We start from the raw sequence: 25,888 nt of genomic DNA, 5'->3' as shown, positions 1-25,888 counted from the left end.
CAATAGGCTCAGGATTCTGTACACCTGTTGATTGACGGTTGAGAGGCGGGACCAAAGAGCCAGAGCTCAACCCCCGCAAACACAACTAGGTGAATACACACACACACACACACACACACACACACACACACACACACACACACACACACACACACACACACAGGCACACGCACATATTAATAGGATAACGACAGCAGCGTACTCTACACTGGCAAAAGTTAGAACATCATTCAGAAACCTAAGTAAGGAGGCATTTAGGGCGCTTTACACTGCCTACGTAAGGCCAGTCTTAGAGTATGCCGCCTCATCATGGAGTCCCCATCTGAAGAAACATATAATGAAACTGGAAAAGGTTCAGAGGTTTGCAACGAGACTCGTCCCAGAGCTACGAGGGATGGGGTATGAAGATCGCCTGAGGGAATTGTGCCTTACGACACTAGAAAGAAGAAGGGAGAGGGGGGACATGATAGGAACGTATAAGATACTCAGAGGGATTGACAGAGTGGACATAGACGAAATGTTCACACGGAATAGTAACAGAACGAGAGGACATGGATGGAAGCTTGAAACTCAGATGAGTCACAGAGATGTTAGGAAGTTTTCTTTTAGCGTGAGAGTAGTGGGGAAATGGAATGCACTTCAGGAACAGGTTGTGGAAGCAAATACTATTCATAATTTTAAAACCAGGTATGATAGGGAAATGGGACAGGAGTCATTGCTGTAAACAACCGATGCTCGAAAGGCGGGATCCAAGAGTCAATGCTCGATCCTGCAGACACAACTAGGTGAGTACAACTAGGTGAGTACACACACACACACACACACACACACACACGCACACGAGCCTTACTTGCCACAAAAATAAGCGCTTTATTTTATAGACGAGCCGAGATGTAAGTCTTGGCTTCCGTGCTGACGCAGGAGTAAAGTTGTCGAAACAATGTCTAAAACTCAGACATTTACCGCACTAATTGGTGAGGCAAACAATGGAAAGCGGGTGAAACGCATCACTGAAAAGGTCGGCCACTAAACTTTGCATTTCATACATAATAAACTTAGTTTTGGCTTCAATTTGGTGTGATTCTTTCTCGGGATTTTGTTCAGCTGACAGATTTTTCGGGGGTGCTTGAGACCTCGCCGGCTAGAACTATCGGTAAGGGACCGAACCTCCGACCAGTGAGAGAGAGCAATTTAGAAACTGTTGTTATAGATTCAGATACTTGGAACAAGTTCCAAGTAGCACGGGCTATGGTGAGACCGTAATTTACCTGGCACAGGAGCGGGGCAAGTAGCATGGGCTATTGTGAGCCGGTAGTGGACTTACCTAGCACAGGAGCGGGGCAAGTAGCACAGGCTATTGTGAGCTCGTAGTGGACTTACCTGGCACTGGAGCGGGGCAAGTAGCACGGGCTATTGTGAGCCCGTAGTGGACTTACCCGGCACAGGAGCGGGACAAGTAGCGCGGGCTGTTGTGAGCCCGTAGTGGACTTACCAGGCACAGGAGCGGAACTGTATGTGGAATGTGTTTAGAAACTGGACCGAGAAGCTTAATATAAGGGGGAGGGGGTGGGGGGAGGAGTCTGCATGAAGTATTGACGAAGCTTCGAATCACAACATTATTCCTCCCCCCCCCCCACCCCCCAACCCGTCTTCAGATCCTGTCCATTCCATCCAGCGGTCGACGCATTCATCAATGTTAACATGCTGTTCGTTCAAAATAGAAATGTTATCAGATATAAATTAACTGTGTTGTATATTAGCATACTGTGCATACTGTGCTTGTTAAAATTGGTAAATGCGTCTGGGTGGGGGGACGGCCGCTGCTTTAAACAGCCTAGTGTGAGGACGGGTTGAATAAAAACAATTGCCTGCAAGAAAGAATCTAAACACCTAGCGTAATTCAAGCCTAACTCTGCACCAAATTTTAATATATAATAATGTTAATTTATATAGGAGAAAATACCGGATAGGAAAGGGTTGGTCACCGCATGGACGAGCCAGACCAGATGACAAACTGCTCAGATTAATGCTCGTCCAAGCTACGGTGACCGCAAAGATAACTGTGTAATAAAAAAAATGTTTTTTCGCGAACGTATTCTTAATATTAATGTATATTTAAAATTTGGAGTATAGTGAGACGTAGGTTAAGTTAGGTGTTTTGGGTACTGTTCGCAGTTAATTATATATACCGTACGTGGGTGGAGCAGTGAGACGGGAGACAGAGACATCTCCCGTCACGCAGGGTGCAGTCGCACCTCCACAGATCTCCAGTATCACCTCTTGATACTGGTAATGGCTCAAAAGGGCCACCACTTACGGGTTATTCATGCCCGTGCCACCTTTTGGGTGGCTTAATCTTCATCAATCATCAATCGGAGCATTGAGTCTCCATCCACAACTTTATGGAAAGATTCGACACAGGATTTTAACGCCACGAAAGTTAAATTATAACGCAACTGGTACAACAAGGTTAGTACAAGCCGGGTACACAGAGCTACAACCTCCCTTACCTCGTAAGCGCTCTTAGGAAAGCACAGTTAGGTAAGCACCACCACCTCCTCCTCCTCCTCCTCTTCACTACCTCCTCCTCCTCCTCCTCCTCTTCACCACCTCCTCCTCCTCCTCCTCCTCCTCTTCACCACCTCCTCCTCCTCCTCCTCCTCTTCACCACCACCACCTCCTCCTCCTCCTCTTCACCACCTCCTCCTCCTCCTCCTCCTCCTCTTCACCACCACCACCTCCTCCTCCTCCTCTTCACCACCTCCTCCTCCTCCTCCTCCTCCTCTTCACCACCACCACCTCCTCCTCCTCCTCTTCACCACCTGCTCCTCCTCCTCCTCCTCTTCACCACCTGCTCCCCCCCCCTACCACCACCACTGTGGCGCCCTCTCACGCAGCTGTCGCTACCATTACTCATAACACATATCAAGAGGCAAACAACCATTACACTACCTGCCCGGGAACTCAAACATCGGCATCAGGACAGTTAACCTTAGAATCTGGTTGACCGAGCTCGTCCAGATGCATTAGTCTTGTGGATAAGTCATCGCGGACACCCTGCCGGCAAATACTTGTAAATTGGTGTAATCGCGAACGGAATAACACTCATTAGATGCTTCTATTGTTAAAGGCTCCTCGCCCACGCGTCAGCCCAGTGAGCGGGCTCTTGCATAACAATATCGTCTGTGGGAGCCTGTTGCGGTGTGGGTGCTGGGATTTGTTTAAGTGAGCCCTAATGTTAATGGGCTAATGTTAGCGTTTGTGGGAGTCTTTGACGCCGGGGAGGGCTAATGTTAGCGTTTGTGGGAGTCTTTGACGCCGGGGAGGGCTAATGTTAGCGTTTGTGGGAGTCTTTGACGCCGGGGAGGGCTAATGTTAGCGTTTGTGGGAGTCTTTGACGCCGGGGAGGGCTAATGTTAGCGTTTGTGGGAGTCTTTGACGCCGGGGAGGGCTAATGTTAGCGTTTGTGGGAGTCTTTGACGCCGGGGAGGGCTAATGTTAGCGTTTGTGGGAGTCCTTGACGCCGGAGAGGGCTAATGCTAGCGTTTGTGGAAGTCTTTGACGCCGGAGAGGGCTAATGTTAGCGTTTGTGGAAGTCTTTGACGCCGGGGAGGGCTAATGTTAGCGTTTGTGGGAGTCTTTGACGCCGGGGAGGGCTAATGTTAGCGTTTGTGGGAGTACTTGACGCCGGGGAGGGGCTAATGTTAGCGTTTGTGGGAGTCCTTGACGCCGGGGAGGGGCTAATGTTAGCGTTTGTGGGAGTCCTTGACGCCGGGGAGGGGCTAATGTTAGCGTTTGTGGGAGTCCTTGACGCCGGGGAGGGGCTAATGTTAGCGTTTGTGGGAGTCTTTGACGCCGGGGAGGGGCTAATGTTGGCGTTTGTGGGAGTCTTTGACGCCGGGGAGGGCTAATGTTAGCGTTTGTGGGAGTCCTTGATACCAGGGAAGGGCTAATGTTAGCGTGGGAATTTTAGAGACGCCAGGGGTAGCAGAGCATTCAGTTCGCCACTGACAGGTGCAGGAAACTCTTCGCTACAGTTCCTTACTCTCTATACTTCTGGTCACCCAGCAGTAAATAGGAAGTTGTGAGTCAGGCAACTGTTGTGGGTTGCTTAACAGCCTTCCTGTCCCCGATAGGAAGGACTAGAATAGCATGGCCAGAAGACCAGGATAGCATGTCAAATAAGGCCAGGATACCATGTTAAGAGGATCAGGATAGCATGTCAATAGAACCAGGATAACATGTTAAAATGGCCAGGATAGCATGTCAATAGAACCAGGATAACATGTCAAGAGGACCACGATAACACGTCTAGAGGATCACGATGACAGGCCAAAAAGGTCATCGATATCATGCCAAAAAAAAGATCAAGATAGCATACTAAGAGGAACGAAAGATTATTTAGTAATATGATCAAATACCATAAATAAAAAAAAAGACGTCAATAATTATCAGATCGAAGAGATACGCAATTTCTAGAACGGGTTGAAAACAGCTGGTGGCATAAAGAAAATGGGAATATTTACGCGGGAGATCTGTCATGAGATATAATGAAAACATCTGCGTACTGTATGTGAGTGGTTCAGTTCCTGTGTATGTCGTATACGCCTTACGCTGGCTGTATACCTTACGCTGTACTGTATGTGAGTGGTTCAGTTCCTGTGTATGTCGTATACGCCCTACGCTGGCTGTATACCGAGTCGTATACGTCGTCAACTGATATATCTCTATATTTGTAAACAGTGACATCAATTATATATTAGGCCGCTGCTGTGATGTCTGATTTTGAGTGGTTTGTTCTAGAGTCCATTTTCCCGGTGGCTGTTGCCGCTGATGTCAAAATGAGCCATTGAGATATTAGAAAGAGTTTTTTTTTTAGGGTAAGAGTAGTTGACAAATGGAAATGCATTAGGAAGTGATGTGGTGGAGGCTGACTCCGTACACAGTTTCAAGTGTAGATATGATAGAGTCCAATAGGTTCAGGAATCTGTACATCAGTTGATTGACAGTTGAGAGGCGGGACCAAAGAGCCAGAGCTCAACCCCCCGCAAGCACAAGTAGGGGGAGTACACACACACACACACAAACAAACACACAAAACACACATTACATAACACACACACACACAAAGTTTCCAAAGGAAAGCAATGTATCCCCAATCCTTGACTAGAAGTTATAACAGCTGTGTAAGCGAGCACACGCCTCACTCCAGCACCAGCCACGCCACACACACACACACACCACAATTAAACGCGAGTGCATTGCCACACGCAGTTATTAGCCAGCCAAGTAGACAATTAAAGCGGAAATGCAACATTTTAACCCATGATACCGCACTATCATTACCCTCCCACTCTCACGTCCATGAAGTCATATATCCAAGTGGCAGGGAGCCAGCGGGTCCACGTGCCCCGGGAAGCCACAAACAACAGAGGCTGAGAGAGCGTCACAACAGGAGGTGGTGTGCCCCAAGGTGGAGTCCCGGGGCCCCCTGGCCATCAGCCTCTGATGGATTGGCCGCTGCCTCCGTCGTCATTTGCATACACGTCTTGGCCGAGTTGCCCCCGCGCGCTAAATGCCACCAGACACCGCTACCGGTTCTAGTAATTCACACGGGTTAAGCGGCAGCCATTTTTCTGGTCATTATGTTTACGAGAATGACTCCTCGGGGTGAAGCACAACGGCCGCCGGTTGCCATAAAACGCTCCAACGTGAAATTAAGTAAGAGCAGTACAGGCGTCCATGGGGCCGCGGTAGCCGCCCTCGGGCCGCCATCACCGTGACCCGGGCCGGCGCTGGCTTTGAAGAGTGGAGAATTTGGTTTCGCTTGTTTTCCTTTAAAAAAATCTCAGCAATTATAGTCTCCGCTGGAGTGAAGCACTTGAGTGGGACGGGAACCAAAAAAAAGAAAGAAAGGCAAGCCATTATGGTGTTTTGTAATTTAGCTCAAATAATTATTTACCTCAAGTGATGCCAACGTGGGAGGGAGCGATGATAAAATACCTTAGTTCTTGTTCCTGGCGCGGTTAGTGTAGGTTTTAGGGTTGTATTGTTGGTGGTGGTAGGGTTGTGGGTGGTGTTTGGGTGGTGAGGTGGTGGTGGGGGTGCGTGGTGGTAGGGTTGTGGTGGTGTTTGGGTGGTGAGGAGGTGGTGGTGGTGAGGTGGTGGTGGGGGTGCGTGGTGGTGGTGGTGGTGGGGGTGCGTGGTGGTGGTGGTGGGGGTGCGTGGTGGTAGGGTTGTGGTGGTGTTTGGGTGGTGAGGTGGTGGTGGGGGTGCGTGGTGGTGGTGGGGGTGCGTGGTGGTAGGGTTGTGGTGGTGTTTGGGTGGTGAGGAGGTGGTGGTGGTGAGGTGGTGGTGGTGGTGAGGTGGTGGTGGTGGTGGGGGTGGTGGTGGTGGTGGTGGGGGTGCGTGGTGGTGGTGGGGGTGGTGTTGGTGGTAACTGCTCCGGTGTTTCGAGCAGTGTAGCACACAGCTCAAACCGCCTCGCCCACTAGATCAGATTAATCTTTATATGTGCTTCCTCCCTTTTTTTCCACTTAATTTGTCCCCATTTACGTCCCCCATTTATGCTCTATTCTTCCCCTCTTTACACCCTACTCCTCACCTATTTGTATTATGTATCTGATCTCCCTAATGGTATAAATCCAGTACAGTCCTATCACTTGAGATTACGGGCTCACCATAGCCCGTGCTACATGGACATTTCGTTCTGAGTAGCTAAATCTAAAACAAAAACAACAACAACAACATATCACTTGAGAATGAACCATGTAGGTTCGAAACGTGGTGTAAATTTATAATTAGTGTAATACATTCTACAGTTAATTATTCTTTTAGTTTATTTCGATTAAAGATGACATTTGGGGAAATCCTTTTCCAATTAAACCAAGATGCAAGAGCACTAGTCAGAGGGATAGAAGCCCTAAACGAGAAAATAATCAACATAGAAAATGCATCACTGAGTTACCTTCACTCTATCTTCATTACCGTAACCTTCTTCTCTACACAGTTCCTTCTACGGTGTAACCATTTTAATTGCACCTTCCCTCTTCTTCGCCACCTTCCCCTGCCCTTCACCCACCCCCCCCCCTTCCTTACCCTTAATTACAATCCATATCGTTCACCACCATCTATACCCTTCAATATCTTCCCTGCCCTTCACCCACCCCCCCCTTCCTTACCCTTAATTACCATCCATATCGTTCACCACCATCTATACCCTTCAATATCTTCCCTGCCCTTCAGCACCCTGCTTGAACTTTACCACCTTTCTTATCCTTCACCACTTTCCCTACTTTTCATCATCTTACTCTTCACCATCTTTCTTGCCACCTTGCTTATCGTTCACCACCTTTATTATTATTCACCAACTTCACTACCCTTCATTATGTACTCTACTCCACCACGTCCCTTCATGTCTGTAATCTTAGTGATGGGGATTGACCCCGAACCACCTTTGACTAGTCACCCTTCAAAGTTTGATGAGACGAGCCCCACAATCCTCTGGACCCCCACTTCGAATAGACGAAAAAAATTACCCTTCCTGCTAGGTTTTACCTAGCAGTAAATAGGTACCTGGGAGTTAGTCAGCTGTCACGGGCTGCTTCCTGGGGGTGGAGGCCTGGTCGAGGACCGGGCCGCGGGGACACTAAAAAAGCCCCGAAATCATCTCAAGATAATCTCAAGAAAATCCTTTATAGATAATAATATCTACAGAGAAGCATGATTAGAAGTTTTCAGATCAGATCAGAAGAAGCACTGGAGAAGATGGGTGCTTCCTAATATTTACCAATACTGCAAGAAAAAAAATTAATCTGAAATGTTTATTTTCCAAATATTTTACCAGACACTGGCACTTGGTGTCAAAATCGTGGTGGGGGTCAGTATGTGACCGTGGCCTGTGGTTCTCTCTTGAATGCTGGCGACTCTGACCTAAGCACATTGGGCACGTACCTCCCACAGGATTAAGGGAGCAAAGTTGCATGCGACTAGCCCAAGACGTCTGGCCTCCAACTTCTGATGGACAGACAGGCATTCTAATCTATAGATTCAGATGACAAAACAATAGATTTATGCCATTGCAAGCTTTTTTGTTCTGAAATATAAGTGCATAATATGATAGCAAATAATAATCCTAACAAATAATATGAACAACTATGTATTTTATAGTTGATATCCTCACTATATATATATATATATATATATATATATATATATGACAATGTCAGACCACGGAGGAAAAATGAAACAGGAAATTTCCTTAAGTACTTTCGTATATTAAATACATCTTCAGAAGGAGATGTATTTAATATACGAAAGTACTTAAGGAAATTTCCTGTTTCATTTTTCCTCCGTGGTCTGACATTGTCACATTCTTAATCACGTGTTTATTTTCGTGATATACACACATATATATATATATATATATATATATATATATATATATATATATATATATATATATATATATATATATATAATAAAAGTAAGTAGTAGCAAGAATTTTATTTTCTAAAGCCATAGAGAGAAAGATAGCGAACAAAAAATCGACACAAATTCCTGCAATTTAGCAATCACAAAGAAACACGTACCGACACGACTGAAAAAAAACACACGAACAAACGGCCGATTTTTTTCCCCATTTCTGTACGAAGTTTGAAAGCGAGAGTTGACGAGCGGTATTCAACGTTCAACGAGCTCCGAGTTCTTTCAAGGGTGGAGGAATTAAGTCATTAGGACGGGGCACATTAATGAGTGAATTTGCCTGACATCAAAAGGCCTGGTTCATCCCGCTGCGAATTCGTCAGAGCTTAGAATGTGACTTCATTTGACTTCTCTTTTTTTTTATATATATAGAAGGGTGAGAGCGTGGGGAAGGGAAGGCTGTGAAAACAGCGCATGTGTATTATATATATACGGCTTTCAGTCAGAACGCACTTCTCGGCCTACTATGCAGGCTCCGATGTATATATATATATATATATATATATATATATATATATATATATATATATATATATATATATATATATATATACATATGTCGTACCTAGTACCCAGAACGCACTTCTCAGCCTACTATGCAAAGCCCGATTTGCCTAATAAGCTAAGTTTTCTTGAATTAATATATTTTCTCAAATTTTTGTCTTATGAAATGATAAAGCTACCCATTTCATTATGTATGAGGTCAATTTTTTGTTATTGGAGTTAAAATTAATGTAGATATATGACCGAACCTAACCAACCCTACCTAACCTAACCTAACCTATCTTTATAGGTTAGGTTAGGTTAGGTAGCCTAAAAAGTTAGGTTAGGTTAGGTAGCCTAAAAAGTTAGGTTAGGTTAGGTAGTCGAAAAACAATTAATTCATGAAAACTTGGCTTATTAGGCAAATCGGGCCTTGCATAGTAGGCTGAGAAGTGCGTTCTGGCTACTAGGTAAGACATATATATATATATATATATATATATATATATATATATATATATATATATATATATATATATATATATATATATATATATATATATATATATATATATATATATATATATATATATTAGTATATTTTGGTAGCAGTCTTTCCTGTAGACATATATTATTAAATATGACCGAAAAAGTAAGATTAATAATTCTAACACGAATTTTCTCAATATTTCTTATAGTTCTTTTCACTGTCGATGGTAATTGAAAAATCCGTTCTCCAAAATTCATTTTTATTTCTAGTCTGACGCGACACTTGAACGCGTCAAGTGTCGCGTCATATATATATATATATATATATATATATATATATATATATATATATATATATATATATATATATATATATATATATATATATATATATATATACAGCACTCAGCCGATTCTCCAATTTCAATTTGGCTCATTTGCATTTAATGTGATGTTGGTTGCATCTGATTATGTTTATCAACCTGTTTATCTGTCTCTCTTTCTGTCTGTACGTCCCACCTTTTCCCCCTTTCTCCCCCTTCTCTCAGATAATATAAATTAGTGTTATGACAACACTACGTTGATCACACGCCATACTTGACCCATCGAGGGACACACTGAAAATGGCCTCCAGGGTGTTCATAATTGGTAATATCTTTGTTTATAGCATTTAACTTTGGGCAACCTGCGTTCGTTCAGCATCTTAGATCATCCCCTGCCCCCTCCCCTCGTAGCCTCGTAGCCTGGTGGATAGCGCGCAGGACTCGTAATTCTGTGGCTCGGGTTCGATTCCCGCACGAGGCAGAAACAAATGGGCAAAGTTTCTTTCGCCCTGAATGCCCCTGTTACCTAGCAGTAAATAGGTACCTGGGAGTTAGTCAGCTGTCACGGGCTGCTTCCTGGGGGTGGAGGCCTGGTCGAGGACCGGGCCGCGGGGACACTTAAGCCCCGAAATCATCTCAAGATAACCTCAAGATAACCTCCCCTCTGCCCAACCACTTGGGGTGGACGGTCTCGCTTCATGCAGGTCGGCGTTCAATCCCCGACTGTCCAAGTGGTTGGGTACCATTCCTCCGTCCCATCCCAAATCATTATCATGCTTGATGAACATTAAGCCGCTCAAGAGATGGCACGGGTATGAATAGCCCGCAATCATTATCCTGACCCCCTTCCGAGTGCTATATAGTCGTAATGGCGTGGCACGTTCCCCTGATAACTTCTTCCCCTTCCCCTTCCCCCTACAAATGTGAATGAGTCTAGCCCAAGGCGTCTGGCCTCCAGTTTTGGACAAACAGGAGAAAAACTGGCATTTTTCTCTGTTAAGTGTAGATATATAGTTATTTATTTAACACTGTTTAGGTCACTAAGTTGTTTGATTCTCAAGGGTGTTTTATTATGTATTTTGATTATTTCTCTCTGGAAGTCTTTTGTAATAACTTTCATATATTGAGTGACATAAACCAACATATACCGGTGTGTGAATGACTTTGTGGGAGTCGAGGTTATATGCGTGTGAGTGGGGTCAGTGTGTGTGTGTGTGTGTGTGTGTGTGTGTGTGTGTGTGTGTGTATGTGTGTGTGTGTGTGTGTGTGTGTGTGTGTGTGTGTGTGTGTGTGTGTGTGTATGTGTGTGTGTGTGTGTGTGTGTGTGTGTGTGTATGTGTGTGTGTGTGTGTGTGTGTGTGTGTGTGCGTGTGTGTGCGCGCGCGTGTGTGTGTGTGTGGGGAGACGGAGGGCGAGGAGGCTTAGGCCACGTGTTTACGAGAGGAGATGATTGCTCTCAGCCCGCAACGTTACGTCACCCCTGAGACCCCGTGATGATGATGATGATGATGATGATGATGATGATGATGATGATGATGATGACGGCAGCCGCTCGTTGGCCTCTGTGAGAGTGTCGAGCGAGTGTCCCCCCCCCCCTTTTGAGTGTCAAGTGTGTCCCCTTTGAGTGCGTGAAGCGTGTTGACAAGGAAAATACTGACAACATTCCCCCCTCCCCCCTTCCCCCTCCACACGGGTCTATGATGATTTGTTGATGATTTGGTTCGAAACTCGGTCCATGTTTACTGTTGACTTGCGAGTGTCATCTGTGATAAGAGATAAAACCTTCTTATCACTCCCAGAACCCACTCCTAGTACTCCCAATTCTGTGATAAGAGCTGGAACCTTCTTATCACTCCCAGAACCCACTCCTAGTACTCCCAATTCTGTGATAAGAGATAAAACCTTCTTATCACTCCCAGAACCCACTCCCAGTACTCCCAATTCTGTGATAAGAGCTGGAACCTTCTTATCACTCCCAGAACCCACTCCCAGTACTCCCAATTCTGTGATAAGAGATGGAACCTTCTTATCACTCCCAGAACCCACTCCCAGTACTCCCAATTCTGTGATAAGAGATGGAACCTTCTTATCACTCCCAGAACCCACTCCCAGTACTCCCAATTCTGTGATAAGAGATAGAACCTTCTTATCGCTCCCAGAACCCACTCCCGGTACTCCCAATTCTGTGATAAGGGATGGAACCTTCTTATCGCTCCCAGAACCCACTCCCAGGAATTCCCAATCCTGTGATAAGGGATGGAACCTTCTTATCACTCCCAGAACCCACTCCCAGTACTCCCAATTCTGTGATAAGAGATGGAACCTTCTTATCACTCCCAGAACCCACTCCCAGTACTCCCAATTCTGTGATAAGAGATGGAACCTTCTTATCGCTCCCAGAACCCACTCCCATTACTCCCAATTCTGTGATAAGGGATGGAACCTTTTTATCGCTCCCAGAACCCACTCCCAGTACTCCCAATTCTGTGATAAGGGATGGAACCTTCTTATCACTCCCAGAACCCACTCCCAGCACATGGAGTGGGAGTTCTGGGAGTGCTTGTGATAACGTGGACCAACGGAACTGTTACTAGGAGCGGGCTGCAGGCCCACATATTCACCACACCCTGGCTTGGTTCGAACTGTGGTCTCCCACTTTGGTTTTACAGGTCTAGTGGGGTGTGGGGGACCTCGGATATACGCCGTCGTTGTGGAAGTCCTGCCAGGGGGCCAGATTCACGAAGCAGTTAAGCAAGCACTTGCGAACCTGTCCATCTTTTCTCAATCTTTGGCGGCTTTGTTTACAATTATTAAACAGTTAATGAGCTCCGAAGCACCAAGGAGGCTGTTTATAACATTAACTACAGTTGATTGGGAAGTTTTCATGCTTGAACACTGTTTAATAAATGTAACCAAAGGCGTCAAAGATTGAGGCAAGATGTACACGTTCGTAAGTACTTGCGTAACTGCTTCGTGAATCTGGGCCCCTGAATGACGTATATAAGCGTTCATTCGTGTGTACGTGCATTGCTTTTAGTGTTCACACGCGTGTGTGTGTTTGTGTGTGTATGTGTGTGTGTGTGTGTGTGTGTGTGTGTGTGTGTGTGTGTGTGTGTGTGTGTGTGTGTGTGTGTGTGTGTGTGTGTGTGTGTGTGTGTACTTGTAAAGGCCGTTGCTTACATAGATCAAGCGTGATGCGTGCATGCGTGCATGCGTGCACAGGTAAGAGGAGTCTAGCGTGGTAGTCTTCCGGATGGTGTCTAACCCGATGTTAACAATGGGGGTCCACCTGTGTGGTCCCAGAGACACGGCCTCGCCCCAACAATGGGCCACATGGACCACTAATGAACCCCCACGTCTCTCTCTCTCTCTCTCTCTCTCCTCTGTGATCTCCTCCTGGAGAGGCTGGCGGTCTCTCTCTCTCTCTCTCTCTCTCTCTCTCTCTCTCTCTCTCTCTCTCTCTCTCTCTCTCTCTCTCTCTCTCTCTCTCTCTCTCTCTCTCTATCTTACAGAACCTGTCTTTGCCGGTGAGTGAGTGAGCTGTCCCTGCTCGCTCCCTCATGGCAGATCTCACTCACTCACTCACTCACTCACTCACTCACTCACTCACTCACTCACTCACTCACTCACTCACTCACTCACTCACTCACTCACTCACAAGTCTGTGTGGTTGATGGTGGCTTGTCTGTGTGTGTGGGTGGCTCCCAACGGCTGTTCCCGCCCCCTATCTCCTTCTCTCCTCATACTCTCACTCTCCCTCAGGGCTTCCCTCATAATCTTCCTCCTCCTTCTCCTCCTCCTCCTCCTCACACCCTCTCATACTACTCCTTGCTCTTGCTTCTCTCCCTCATGGCCCCCTCTTCATTCCTCCTGCTCGCTCCCTCATACTCCTTCTCTTCCATACTCCCTGCCTCATATAGTCTTCTTGCTCCTGCTCCTCTCTCATTCTTCCTCGTCTCATTTTCACTTGTATTTCTCCTCATTAACTCTTCAGCATCAATTTAATGTTGCTTTGAGTTTCCAGCGGAGTAGAGGAGCTCTACGACGTTTCCAGCGGAGTGGAGGAGCTCTACGACGTTTCCAGCGGAGTAGAGGAGCTCTACGACGTTTCCAGCGGAGTAGAGGAGCTCTACGACGTTTCCAGCGGAGTAGAGGAGCTCTACGACGTTTCCAGCGGAGTAGAGCAGCTCTACGACGTTTTCAGCGGAGTGGAGCAGCTCTACGACGTTTCCAGCGGAATAAAGCAGCTCTACGACGTTTCCAGCGGAGTGGAGCAGCTCTATGACGTTTCCAGCGGAATAGAGCAGCTCTACGACGTTTCCAGCAGAGTAGAGAGGCTCTACGACGTTTTCAGCGGAGTAGAGCAGCTCTACGACGTTTCCAGCGGAATAAAGCAGCTCTACGACGTTTCCAGCGGAGTGGAGCAGCTCTACGACGTTTCCAGCGGAATAGAGCAGCTCTACGACGTTTCCAGCGGAATAGAGCAGCTCTACGACGTTTCCAGCGGAGTAGAGAGGCTCTACGACGTTTCCAGCGGAGTAGAGCAGCTCTACGACATGTAGTGGTGAGCTTTTGTCTTGACCACTGTAAGTTGCTACCTAAATCATTAGCCCGTCACCGGCCAATCAACAGTCAGTCACCAAGCTGCCACTTAGTCATTAGCCCGTCACCAGCCAATCAGCAGTCAGTCACCAAACTGCCAAGAACACGCCCTTCTACCCCCCCCCAATTCAGCCCCTCCGAACTAGTTCCTAAAATGAACCAGAAATGTTCTAAGGCAGACGCAGAGTGTATATATATATATATATATATATATATATATATATATATATATATATATATATATATATATATATATATATATATATATATATATACCAACGTCTACTGGCGAACTATCATCCGTTATTTCCTCCCACCCATTCTCCCCCCCCCCTCCACCACTTAATCATCACCAAGATTAACGACAATTAGTGAGGAACGAATTAAGGAAAGGTAGGAAGGAGGAGGAGGAGGAGGGCGAAGCCAGCCACAGAATTACCAGTCCTGCGCGCTGTCCACTCAGCTATGATATAGCACTGGGCTACGAGGGCAGGGAGCTTGAGAGAGGTCCTGGAGTCAGTCGTGTCAGGCGCCTCGCTCCAGGAGTTGTTTGAGTTAGGGTAGAGTCGCGGGTAATTCATCACGGGAGGTAGAGTGGGCGACGAACCATAGAGCCAGCCCGACAAATAACTGTTTAAAGGGGGGGGGGGAGGGGGAGGGAAAGGGGGTGAGGGGGAGGGGGAGGGAAAGGGGGGGAAGGGGGAAAAGGGAGGGGGAGGGGAAAGGGGGGGTCGAACTTGGGTTGCGTTATCATGGGACGTTAATAACTAGAACTTAATTCGTGTGTGTGTGTATTCACCTAGTTGTCCTTCGGGGGATTGAGCTTTGCTCTTTCGGCCCGCCTCTCAACTGTCAGTCAACTGTTACTAACTACTCTTTTTATTTTCACACACACACACACACACACACACACACACACACACACACACACACACACACACACACACACACACACACACACGAAGCAGCCCGTAACAGCTGTCTTACTCCCAGGTACCTATTTACTGCTAGGTAACAGGGACATTCAGGGTTACCATACCTTGAGGTTACCTTGAGGTGCTTCCAGGGCTCAGCGTCCCCGCGGCCCGGTCGTTGACCAGGCCTCCTGGTTGCTGGACTGATCAACCAGGCTGTTGGACGCGGGTGCTCGTAGCCTGACGTATGAATCACAGCCTGGTTGATCAGGTATCCTTTGGAGGTGCTTATCCAGTTCTCTCTTGAACACTGTGAGGGGTCTGTCAGTTATGCCCCTTATGTGTAGTGGAAGCGTGTTGAACAGTCTCGGGCCTCTGATGTTGATAGAGTTCTCTCTCAGAGTACCTGTTGCACTTCTGTTTTTCAACGGGGTCAATTATTTTCCACGTATAGATTATTATGTATCTCTCCCGCCTGCGCTCAAGGGAATACAGATTTAGGCTCTTTAGTCGGTCCCAGTCGGGTGAAAGAAACTTTGCGCATTTGTTTCTACGTGGTCTGGGAATCAAACCTGGGCCACAGAATTGCAAGTCCTGCGCGCTGTCCACTCCGCTACTAGACCCCCTGACCCCCTGTGTGTGTGTGTGTGTGTGTGTGTGTGTGTGTGTGTGTGTGTGTGTGTGTGTGTGTGTGTACACACTACGAAGGAGGCAGTAGAGGAGGCACGGGTGGTGTTATTCACTGTAAGTTGAAGGTGAATTATCTGTATATCCGAGTTCGAAGGAGTTGCGCAAGGAAGACTGCGCGGAATGTTATGGGCAGTGGCGGTTCCTTGCCGCCACCACCACCACCACCACAACCACCACCACCACCACCACCACCACCCCTACCACCCCCTACCACCACCACCACCCGCGGCCGCCCAGCACTCCAATTTGTGGTCCCAGCTTTGAATGCCTACTGCGTCCCTCATTAAGTCATATTGTTAATAAAGTTGATTAATTTACTAATTACATTTGTGTCATATGCCGCCCTGAGCCCCTCCGCTCACACACGAGCGCCCGCTGCTTCAATCATCACCAGATTCATCCACCAGGGCACGCTTGTTGAATGTTGATGACGCAAACCTTGCGTCCACCCCTGGCTATACCTTGCTGGTGGGTGATGACGCAAGTGTTACGTCTACTTTAGCTACCTTGGTGGTGGGTGATGACGCAAGTGTTACGTCTACTTTAGCTACCTTGGTGGTGGGTGATGACGCAAGTGTTGCGTCTACTTTAGCTACCTTGGTGGTGGGTGATGACGCAAGTGTTACGTCTACTTTAGCTACCTTGGTGGTGGGTGATGACGCAAGTGTTACGTCTACTTTAGCTACCTTGGTGGTGGGTGATGACGCAAGTGTTGCGTCTACTTTAGCTACCTTGGTGGTGGGTGATGACGCAAGTGTTACGTCTACTTTAGCTACCTTGGTGGTGGGTGATGACGCAAGTGTTGCGTCTACTTTAGCTACCTTGCTGGTGGGGTGATGACGCAAGGTGTTGGGTCAACTTTAGCTACACCTTGGTGGTGGGTGTTGACGCACACGTTGCGTCCACCCTGAGTACCAGTGATGAACGCACAATACACACACTCATGAATAAATATAATGCGGGTAATGTATAATTAACACGTTAGTTTCTAAGCCAGGGATTGTGTAGTGGCATTTGTATAGGGGGTACGACCCCAGCCCTTCCCCCAGGGGTCGTACGACCTCACCCACTCCCCTAAGGTCATGCACGCACGCACGCACGCACGCACACACACACACACACACACACACACACACACACACACACACACACACACACACACACACACACACACACACCTGCGGCACCCAAGAGTGACGTGCGAATGATTCTCGCTGCGGCTAAGTAATGACCCTAAACACTGGGGGTCAGAGGATGGGGGGGGGGTGTTGGGGGAGGCAGGAGGGGGTGTTTGGGGGGAGGGGAGAGGGGGGTGTGTGGAGGTAGGGGAGGTGGGGGAGGGGGTGGAGGGGGGCGGGAGATTATTAGAGCGACATTCATCGTTTCCTTGTAAAGTCTTAATGATCTCAGTTTATTATTTCTTTGTACTAGTGGCAATAATGAATTTACTACCACCACTACCACCACTACCACCACTACCACCACTACCACCACTACCACCACTACCACCACTACCACCACTACCACTACTACCACCACTACCACCACTACCACCACTACCACCACTACCACCACTACCACCACTACCACCACTACCACCACTACCACTACTACTACTACTAAACACACTTGTTACGAAATTATGTAAAAAGCGTGACGTAAGTATACATGCATTTACATACAAGTCGTAATCACTAACCATACAGACAAGGGCGATTTACCAGGCATACAAAATACACGAGTATTCTTGACTTAACAGGGGAGAAATATATACAGTTTACCCTAGCCTTGAACTGAAGTCGAAGTTGGTGGCTGGACAGTAAACTCTTGCGGTGACTTTTATGCTTCAAGCATCAATATCTGAGGAGACACACACACACACACACACACACACACACACACACACACACACACACACACACACACACACACACACACACACACACACACACACACACACACACACTCACACAACACTGACATACAGTAACACTGAGTTACGACAGTAACTGATGTGATTAATCAAACGCCAGATCCCTCCTGGAGGGCCAGATCCTTCATGTGGCACTGTGCCAGAACCAACAGCGGCATCTTAGGTGTGACACCTTGTCAGTTGGCACTGGCAGCGCTGTAAAATGGTTAAAGATCACCATATTAGTTCCTTCTGATACCTGACTTGTGCTCTCATATTTGGACAGGATCCTTTTGGGGTTCACAAGATATGGGTTCCTTTTGGGGTTCACAGCAGGTACCATTAGGTCAAAGCGAGGCACCTTCCTTCTCTGGTAACCTAAGACCTCCTCCTCAGCTCCCTAAGACACAAGGAATATGTTTAATGTTTGTGATGTGTGTCTATGTATGTATTAACACGATGTACTGAACGGGGTGAGAATAGCTTGAGCTACCTCATCCCTTTGTGTGTATTTTACCTCAATAAACTTATTTCAATTTCAATTTCAATTTCAATTTCAATTTCAAGACACAAGGTACTACTTGGGAAGGTCAGCGAGGCACTCGGGCGTCGAGTCGCGTTTCTGAAGCTACAACACTCAGAATTAATAATTAGAATTGGCACTAATAATGCTCAGAATTAGAGCATTCCCATGCCAGCGTTCTCAATATCAAAGCAAAATAAAGGTATCTTTGTTCAACGTCAGTCGTTTGTTCTTGTTGTTTAAGATGCGCTACGTGTAACAAAAAGTTCCAAGTAGCACGGGCTATGGTGAGCCCGCACAACATCAGTCTGGGGCCGATGTACGAGCGAGTTCGTGCTGGCTCGTCTTCGTTAAACTCGGGGGATAAAACGTTCTATTCTGCGACGTATTGATTCAAATCGTATTTGCAACGAAATACTGTTGTATAAAAAGATTTGGAACCAAAATGTCGCAAATATAATGCAATTTAACCAAAGGTTAGATGACGGGGGGGGGGGGGGGAGGGGAGGCTGTTGCCGCCTTCGCGAAAGACCTTGAGACCAAAACGCACTTGGTTAAAATATCGGGAATCGAACCCTCTCAAAGTTGTTTTCATAGTTCGCCGAGGTGAATGGCTGCATTTTGCAAGTGCCTGATAGGAAAATAATGATTTTTTTTAAAGCATACTGCACGAAACTAGCATGACTATATAGATAGAACCTCGATATAAGCCAAACGTGTATGAATACACTCTGGCTTCCTGTCCCCCCCCCCCCCCCGACACAATGAACTAGAATTATAAATGATAGCCATTGTCGCATGTCTTAGATAGACAGCGCTGGAGTGATACGTATATTGTGCAGTGGGTTATGGAACACTTCGCAACAACATTTGCGGGAATGCTCGCGTGCGTGTATTACTGTAAGCGTGTATTTCTGTGTTTGCGTATTTCCGCGTGCTCGAATTTTAGCGTGCGTGTATACGCGTCTGTGTAAGCTTAGGGGTGCTAATATTTACATGTGTGTGTTCTCACCTATTTGTGTCTGCAGGATCGAGCATTGACTCTTGGATCCTGCCTTTCGAGCCATCGGTTGTTTACAGCAATGACTCCGGTCCTATTTCCCTATCATACCTAGTTTTAAAATTATGAATAGAATTTGCTTCCACAACCTGTTCCTTAAGTGCATTCCATTTTTCCACTACTCTCACGCTAAAAGAAAACTTCCTAACATCTCTGTGACTCATCTGAGTTTCCAGCTTCCCCCCATGTCCCCCTCGTTCTGTTACTATTCCGTGTGAACATTTCGTCTATGTCCACTCTGTTAATCCACCTGAGTATTTTATACGTTCCTATCATATCCCCCGTCTCCTTTCTTTTTTCCTAGTATCATAAGGCTCAGTTCCTTCAGGAGCTCTCCATACCCCATCCCTTGTAGCGCTGGGACGACTCTCGTTGCAAACTTCTGAACCTTTTCCAGTTTCCTTATGTGTTTCTTCAGATGGGGACTCCATGATGAGGCGGCATACTCTAAGCAATGTAAAGCAGTGTAAGCAGTGTAAAGCGCCCTAAATGCCTCCTTACTTAGGTTTCTGAAAGATGTTCTAACTTTTGCCAGTGTAGAGTACGCTGCTGTCGTTATCCTATTTAAATGTGCCTCAGGAGATAGATTAGGTGTTACGTCCACGCCCAGGTCTCTTTCTCTCGTCGTCTCAGGCAGGTAGTTCCCTTTCATTGTGTACTGTCTCTTTGGTCTCCTATCACCTAGTCCCATTTCCATAACTTTACACTTGCTCGTGTTGAACTCCAGTAGCCATTTCTCTGATCATCTCTGCAACCTGTTCAACTCCTCTTGGAGGATCCTGCAATCCTCATCTGTCATAACTCTTCTCATCAACTTTGCGTCATCCGCGAACATCGACATTTAGGACTCTACTCCTGTAAACATGTCGTTAACATATATTAGAAACAGAATTGGTCCCAGCACCGATCCTTGAGGTACTCCACTCGTTACTGTTCGCCAGTCCGACTTCTCGCCCCTTACCGTAACTCTCTGACTCCTTCCAGTTAGGTAGTTCCTTATCCATGCTTCGGCCTTTCCTCCCACCTCCCCCAGCCTTTCGAGTTTGAATAGCAGTCTTATATGCGGTACTGTATCAAAGGCTTTTTGGCAGTCCAGAAATATGCAGTCTGCCCAAGCTTCTCTGTCCTGTCTTATCCTCGTTATTTTATCATAGAATTCCAAAATGCTTGTTAGGCAAGATTTCCCTTTCCAGAACCCATGTTAATGTTTGTTTACAAACCTAACGTTCTCTAAGTGTGCAACCAGTCGTAGCCTAATTATTCTTTCAAGTATTTTACAGGGGATGCTTGTCAGTGATACAGGTCTATAGTTAAGTGCCTCCTCCCTATCACTTTTCTTGAAAATCGGTACAAAATTTGCCCTATTCTAGCAATTGGGCAATTCTCCCGACATAAGTGATTCATTAAAGATCCTGCCTGAGGCACGCTGAGAGCCTGCTCTGCCTCTTTTAGTATCCACGGTGATACTTTGTCTGGTCCAACCGCTTTAGTTGCATCCAGTGTTGTCAACTGTTTCATTACCTCCTCTGCTGTCACCTCTATATCTGATAGTCTTTCATCTAGGGTAATCTCTTCTAACAATGGGAGCTGCTCAGGCTCGGCTGTCAACACTCCAAGGAAACTGGCATTCAGTGCCTCGCAGATTTCCTTGTCACTCTCAGTATATGCCCCTTCTGTTTTCCTTAGTCTTGTCACTTAGTCGTTCACCGACATTTTTCTTCTTATATGACTATGTAGTAATTTAGGCTGCTTTATCGCTTTGAAAGTGAGTGTGTGTGTGTGTGTGTGTGTGTGTGTGTGTGTGTGTGTGTGTGTGTGTGTGTGTGTGTGTGTGTGTGTGTGTGTGTGTGTATTTGCGTGTATTTACGTGTACATGTATTTGCGTGTGTCACTCTTCGCGTGCGTGAATTTCCGTGTGCGTGAGTTTTCGCATGCGTGCGAGTAAATGTAAGTCACCGATGTTCGGCTTGTGACTGAATGATCAGAATTTTGTCATCCGCTTCATGCAAATTATTAATTCTGACTTGCCCAAAAAAATGACGGGTGGACAGTGGAGCCAGTTCCAGGGATGGTCAGTAGACAGTGGAGCCAGTTCCAGGCATGGTCAGTAGACAGTGGAGCCAGTTCCAGGGATGGTCAGTAGACAGTGGCGCCAGTTCCAGGGATGGTCAGTGGACAGTGGAGCCAGTTCCAGGGTTGGTCAGTGGACAGTGGAGCCAGTTCCAGGGATGGTCAGTGGACAGTGGAGCCAGTTCCAGGGATGGTCAGTGGACAGTGGAGCCAGTTCCAGGCATGGTCAGTAGACAGTGGAGCCAGTTCCAGGGATGGTCAGTAGACAGTGGCGCCAGTTCCAGGGTTGGTCAGTGGACAGTGGAGCCAGTTCCAGGGTTGGTCAGTGGACAGTGGAGCCAGTTCCAGGGATGGTCAGTGGACAGTGGAGCCAGTTCCAGCGATGGTCAGTAGACAGTGGAGCCAGTTCCAGGGATGGGCAGTGGACAGTAGAGCCAGTTCCAGGGATGGGCAGTGGACAGTGGAGCCAGTTCCAGGGATGGTCAGTGGACAGTGGAGCCAGTTCCAGGGATGGGCAGTGGACAGTGGAGCCAGTTCCAGGGATGGTCAGTGGACAGTGGAGCCAGTTCCAGGGATGGTCAGTGGACAGTAGAGCCAGTTCCAGCGATGGCCAATAATCAGTGGAGTCAGATCCAGGGCATCAGCCGTCCGTTCCTATAACTGTTTCCTATGTACTCATCGCTGCAACAGGGGAGGAGGGAGGGGTGAGGCCGTGTGCGTGTTGCAGAGGACAAGTGCGTGTGGTGCACGGATGTTGGAGCCACCAGACAACGTGGCAATGCACGCCGTTGCAAGGCCGCCACCACCACCACCACGGTGGCGGTGTGCCCGCTCTCCACACCCGGCCTCCAGCTCCCTGCATCTCCCCGCATGTTGGCCATCATCGAGGCCCCTCAATTGATACGCTGTTGATTATTTGTTGAGGAGGGAGTGGGATGATGGGAAGGGGGGAGGGTAGCGGAGGCAGGGCTGCCATTGGTGAGCTGCTCTCTGGGGTGGTGGTAGCGGCCCGCGCCGCTAGTGGGAGGGTTGGCACCACTGTTCAAAACATTGTCGCTGGGGGAGGTGTGGGGAGCTCACAAGAAGGCAAAAGGCTTCCTCCCAGCGGTATATAATGCGTAATTAGATTAATGTCAGGTGCCATTGGGTGATGACAGGCACTATAGTAGGATAGGCAGCATGGGGGAGGGAGATGGGACAGGAGCGGTTGGCAGACCTGGATGGACCACGCCCCCCTGTCCCCGGCGGGCGTGTGTGTGTGTGGTGGGCCCGCGCCCTACACCCAGGCTACCACAGCCGACCCTCTAATATCATAATACTCTAGTTTACATCACCTGGCGCAGTTGACTGCATGGTTCTCGTGTCTCCAGCACGCTGCGATGACTCTGTTGTTGTTGGAGACGGAGGGAGAGGGAGAGAGGGTCGTGGGGAAAAGGAATGGGAGGGGACTAGATAGCGTAAAAGTTTAGAAGTAATCGTATATAATTCTCGTGTGTGAGTTTAGCAGTGGTATGGGTATTGGGCCGGGTACTGGAATGTAGGTACAAAGCTAGCCCTCACCTTCACCACTGATACGACGACTACTCCTACCACTAATACGACGACCACTAACACTACTGATACAACGACCCCTAACACTACTGATACAACGACCCCTAACACTACTGATACGACGGCCACTAACACCACTGATACGACGACCACTCCCCACCTCTGATACTATGACCACTCCTACCACTGATACAACGACCACTCCCACCACTGATACAACGACCACTCCCACCACTGATACAACGACCACTCCCACCACTGATACAACAACAATCACCATCACCACCTCCTCCCAATTAGCCATAAACACCTGCATCAAAGCCATGAAGGCAGATATTTTTTTTTGGGGGGGGGGGGGCGGGGGGCTTTCAGTTGATGGGTCACTGAAAACAGCGCCTGGAAAATGTAACGCGATGTGCATAATCGGAGTGTACAATGCACTGCAATGTTCACTGCAACTTTCACTCTCAAACATTTTCTTCGTCAACGGGAACAAGTCAAAAGGGGCAGTGTTGTCGTTGGTAGTACTCTCTCTCTCTCTCTCTCTCTCTCTCTCTCTCTCTCTCTCTCTCTCTCTCTCTCTCTCTCTCTCTCTCTCTCTCTCTCTCTCTCTCTCTCTCTCTCTCCTTCTCTCTCCTTCTCTCTCTCTCTCTCTCCCTCCCTCTCTCTCTCACTCTCACTCTCTCTCTCTCTCTCTCTCTCTCTCTCTCTCTCTCTCTCTCTCTCTCGGGAGTCGTCGTTGATACAGTGTTTGGATCCGTGTATTCTCAGTGAATTTCATTCGTCGATTTTGTAACGTGTAGTCAAGCTATCCAGAGTTTTCTAAGATGTCTAGTGTCTAAGCATATTCACATGTCTAGCATAGACACACGGTGTCTAGCATATTCTTCAAGTGTAATCGGAATATCCGGCCCTTCGTATAGTCTAGGGCAGCTGCATGCATGCAGTTGTACCCAAGTATGTTAATTAAAAAAAGTTAGAAGGTGTAGTCAAGATATTTTTCATACTTCAGAAATTACAGCTCTTGAACTATCTAAAACGTTTCATGGGGAGGGAGGGGTGAGGGGGTTATCTTGAGTTATCTTGAGATGATTTCGGGGCTTTAGTGTCCCCGCGGCCCGGTCCTCGACCAGGCCTCCACCCCCAGGAAGCAGCCCGTGACAGCTGACTAACACCCAGGTACCTATTTTACTGCTAGGTAACAGGGGCATAGGGTGAAAGAAACTCTGCCCATTGTTTCTCGCCGGCGCCTGGGATCGAACCCAGGACCACAGGATCACAAGTCCAGCGTGCTGTCCGCTCGGCCGACCGGTTCCCAGGGGGGGGGGGGGGGTAGTAATATAAGTTGCATTTAAGTGAGTGTCATCAATATATTTAGTGTTCTTGAAGGTGTAATGGTTTATCTTGTGTTCTATAAGCAGTTAATCTTGTGATCTATTGTTGTTATATCAACACATTTAAGTATATCTGCGCAGCTACCCTAGACTATATGAAAGGGAGCACAGAGTGTGTCAAGAACTAGCTATGTGATGCTAAAAATCCCCATCTCGCAGGATAGCTAGTCATACAGAGGCATGTGATCAGCAGTCTGCAGTGGTAAACTCTGGGTGCATTATGAGGATATCATCAAAAACACGCAAGTGAATAAAAGTCGTATATCTTGTGCTCTATATGCAGTCTATTTTACAGTCACTGAGTCGTTGTCTCAGAGATAGCTTGTGTTATCTTGACTGTGAGTTTCGAGATAAATCAACATTCAATAGAAAGCACTCGAAAAATATCTAGTGTTATTTTCACTTCATGTTACCGTCAAGATAGTCAGTAATCTATTCGGAATAGTCGTAGGAATATTCAGTGATATATTGCGCGTTACCGTCGACGTATCTAATGCTATACCGAGACGCCAATAGATGACGTGTTTGCGACAAGGTGAGAGAGGTGATGAGACGTAAACACGTTCAATTAGTCCTCAGATCCATCAAATAGGACATCATGCGTCCGAAGCAGCACCAATTATGTAGTGGAGACGTCAGGTGCCCAACACATCAATCATTATAGAGTGAGGACATCAAACGTCGTATACAACACACACGCAACTGACATCAGACGTCAAACACACACACACACTCTGCAGCATCGAGTAGGTCGTCATCTGACGCCGGAGACAGTACCCCAGCATGGAGTGGGATAATACCCCATCATGGAGTGGGATAATACCCCATCATGGAGTGGGATAATACCCCATCATGGAGTGGGATAATACCCCCAGTATGGAGTGGGCTAATACCCCAGCATGGAGTGGTATAATACCCCCCATCATGGAGTGGGATAATACCCCAGCATGGAGTGGGATAATACCCCTATCATGGAGTGGGATAATACCCCCAGCATGGCGTGGGACAATACCCCATCATGGAGTGGGATAATACCCCATCATGGAGTGGGATAATACCCCCAGCATGGAGTGGGATAATACCCTATCATGGAGTGGGATAATACTCCCAGCATGGAGTGGGACAATACCCCATCATGGAGTGGGATAATACCCTATCATGGAGTGGGATAATACCCCCAGCATGGAGTGGGACAATACCCCATCATGGAGTGGGATAATACCCCATCATGGAGTGGGATAATACCCCCAGCATGGAGTGGGATAATACCCCAGCATGGAGTGGGATAATACCCCAGCATGGAGTGGGATAATACCCCCAGCATGGAGTGGGATAATACCCCATCATGGAGTGGGATAATACCCCCAGCATGGAGTGGGATAATACCCCATCA

The 25,888-nt window shown here is 47.3% G+C and overlaps 1 protein-coding gene across 9 annotated transcripts in view; it reads left to right on the top strand.

Moving 5' to 3' along the window:
• Sp1 (transcription factor Sp8) overlaps positions 1-25,888 on the top strand; it is a 159,968-nt gene that overhangs the window by 64,058 nt on the left and 70,022 nt on the right. The gene's annotated exons all lie outside the window — the stretch shown is intronic.

This window comes from Procambarus clarkii, chromosome 28 (assembly GCF_040958095.1).
Source record: "Procambarus clarkii isolate CNS0578487 chromosome 28, FALCON_Pclarkii_2.0, whole genome shotgun sequence".
Lineage (NCBI taxonomy): Eukaryota > Metazoa > Arthropoda > Malacostraca > Decapoda > Cambaridae > Procambarus > Procambarus clarkii.
This window is presented reverse-complemented; position numbering and strand designations above follow the sequence as displayed.